The sequence below is a fragment of the Octopus bimaculoides genome, chromosome 1 (genome assembly GCF_001194135.2).
Source record: "Octopus bimaculoides isolate UCB-OBI-ISO-001 chromosome 1, ASM119413v2, whole genome shotgun sequence".
NCBI lineage: Eukaryota > Metazoa > Mollusca > Cephalopoda > Octopoda > Octopodidae > Octopus > Octopus bimaculoides.
This window is the reverse complement of record NC_068981.1, coordinates 187,130,372-187,133,551: the sequence shown is the minus strand read 5'-3', so window position 1 is coordinate 187,133,551 and position 3,180 is coordinate 187,130,372. Positions and strand designations below refer to the sequence as shown.

At 29.3% G+C, this 3,180-nt stretch overlaps 1 protein-coding gene across 2 annotated transcripts in view; it reads left to right on the top strand.

Moving 5' to 3' along the window:
* Positions 1-3,180, top strand: part of LOC106877945 (apoptotic chromatin condensation inducer in the nucleus) — a 105,527-nt gene that overhangs the window by 551 nt on the left and 101,796 nt on the right. The gene's annotated exons all lie outside the window — the stretch shown is intronic.

Sequence of the window (3,180 nt, the reverse complement as noted above, 5' to 3'; positions counted from 1 at the left end):
TATGTATATATATATATATATATACGTATTTGTGTCTGTGTATGTATGATATATATATATATATATATATGGGTGTATATATACACACATATATATATGTACAGAATTCATTTTGCCGGGCTTTTCTAGAGATGCTTGCATTCTGCGTTTGAAGATTTACATGTGAATATAACAGACAATATTTTAATATATATATATAATACTCTGTCATTAATGCATTAAACATAAACAAATTATTATAAATAAAATAAACATTGGTAAACATTGACACTTAATTTTTCTTTATTGCAACTTCAAACATACAAAAACAAACGCGTTGCTGACCATAGCAAAGCAAGCCGCGCTTAATCTAATTCATTTTGTTTTTTCACTGGTTTAAAAAAAGAAAAAAAATCTATCTTTTATTTGCTGGTTACATTGTTATTTTATTCTAAACCTTATTTCCTGTAATACCATCTATCGTTCAAAATGTCCCTTCTTTTTTACGTATATTTTTATGATATCTACGTTGATAAATATTCGAGGTGAATTTACAAGATGCGTTTGTTGAAGACTAAACGTTTTGTGTGTGTGTTTGTTTGTCTGCGACTGTCCGAATCTAAGCTCAAACTGTGGAAGTTTGTAAACATTCAACAACGGAATGAATCATCTCTGTTTGAATCCTGACTACCAGAGTTATCGGTCTTGATCACCGTTTTTGTTATTTTTTTTCTTGCATTTTTGTCTTTTTTTTTGTTATATTAGAAATAAATGTTTTTTTTTTCCCTCATTCATCCTGTCGAAAGTAGACGATTATCATAGATTTGAGCGCGTCAACAACATACATATATATATATATATATATAAAAACATATGCATATATATTATACGTATACACACACAGGCGCGCTCACGTAATGTTTATACACTCTTTCTGTCTCTGTATATATAAAATTACACACACATATATATATAAGTATGTGTGTGTTTGGAACAAACAAGATATAAGAATGCGTTATTTATTCGGCTGTGAGGTTACATAAATGAATGAAGGACCAAAAGTTTCGCTCACTCTCTCTTCCTCTCTACATATGCGTGTACGTTTCAAATATTAAAGTACGCTAAATATATTTTATTACTCAGGGATTATTTTAATCAATCGCCCATTATTTCCCCCGCTGCATTACATTTGACAGCTAATGTGCAACTACAATAATATTCATATATTCATGAGCAGTTATTAAGGTCCCTTTATTGCCTCCGTTCATACTTTTACCATCAATTTATATGCTATCCTCCTCGCTCCATGAACAAATCTTCCTCCCTCCTAATCGCAATGCTATCACTTTATAGTTTGGATCTGTAGTAACCTTGGCTCCGTTTTTCACGTCTCTTTCAATTCATTCTTTTTTTCCACCATGTCAACAATCTTAATCATTTTACATTATACTAATTTTATTTCCACATCTTTACATATTGGTTTTAAGTAATAATTTTGTCGTTTATTTAATTTCATCTTTCGTATATTTTCTTTCCTTTTTTTTCATACCAAACAAAACAAAAAAAATCTCGAAACACTTAAAACAATGCAGTCTTTTGTTCTACATAAAATAGTCAAGATAATATGTATGTTTATAGCATAATTAATATATATATATATAACAGCAGCAACAGGCATAGTAGAAATTATTTCGACATAGCTGCTTGTGTACACTCGCTTTCTATCTGTCTGTTCGAGAGCGCTTTGCCACAACTACTAGCGGGAAATCGTTTGAATTCGTGCTACCGAATCCCCCAGAATTAACCAACCATACTGTGTGGTTTTCGTCTAATGATTTCCCTTCCATGTTTTCATGGTAATTGTATTGGGAATAACGAAAAAAAAGAACGTCGCTTATTTGCTTTCTGTGGTATTTCATAGTTCTTTTTTTTATAAGGTTTGGTTGTTTTCTTGGGAGATTTTGTATTTTTAAATGAATTCTTTAAAAAAAAAACCACGCGCCTCTGTCTCTCACATACTCTCTCTCTTTTTGACACCCTGATACACATCGCGCGCGTGTGCGTGTGTAAATAGACATAGAATCGCGGTGGATACAGTCGCAGAGTTCCAAGCTGGTTGGATGCTTTCAGCTTATCTAGTTCGATATTTCTCGACTTGAATCTTTTCTTCTTAATCAAAAATTTCCAATTAAAAAAAATATTGCACTAATTCTACGCTTCCACTCCATAACAACATAGACACATTCACACACAGATACACACCTCACATATATCTACATATTACACAAAATATTTTATAGTATTCTATGCTTTAATTTAATTTGATAATTGTAATGAATTTTCTTTTTTTTTCTTTTGTTTTGATTCTGCATGTAGCTTTAAACAGTATCAGTTCTGTTCCTGTTTGTAAATAAATTCATCCTCCCTCCCCTCCTACTTTTCCATATTCCATCATTTTTACAGAAAATTGATTTCTATATCTTGTGATTTTTTAACCGTCTGTTTAATTGCTTTACACGCTGAGAATTTTTAATAACAAATAACGCTAAATAATTTGAACTTGAATGCATCAATTTTTATCAGTGACTGAATAAAAAAAAATCTGATTTTCTTAGCCTTATAGTATAATTTATATATATATGTATGTATGTGTATATGTGCGTGTGTGTGTATGTGTATATATGGATGTGCATGTGTGTATATGCATATATCTGCATGTATCTATGCGTGCATATGTATGTGTATGTATACGTATGTATGTATATATGTGTGTGTATATATATATATGTATGTATGTATGTATGAATATATGTGTATGTATATATATATGTATGTATATATATGCATGTGTATATATATATATATTTATGCATGTGTATATATATATATATGCATGTGTATATGCATATATATATGCATGTGTATAAGTATGTATATATATATGCATGTGTATATGTATGTATATATATGCATGTGTATATGTATATATATATGCATGTGTGTATGTATATATATATGCATGTGTATGTGTGTATGTATATATATATATTTATGCATATGTATGTATATATATATATATGCTTGTCTATATGTATTTGTATATATGTGTGTATATATATATATATATATATATATATATATATATATATATATATGCGTGTATATATGTATGTGTATATATATTTGTGCATGTGCATACAT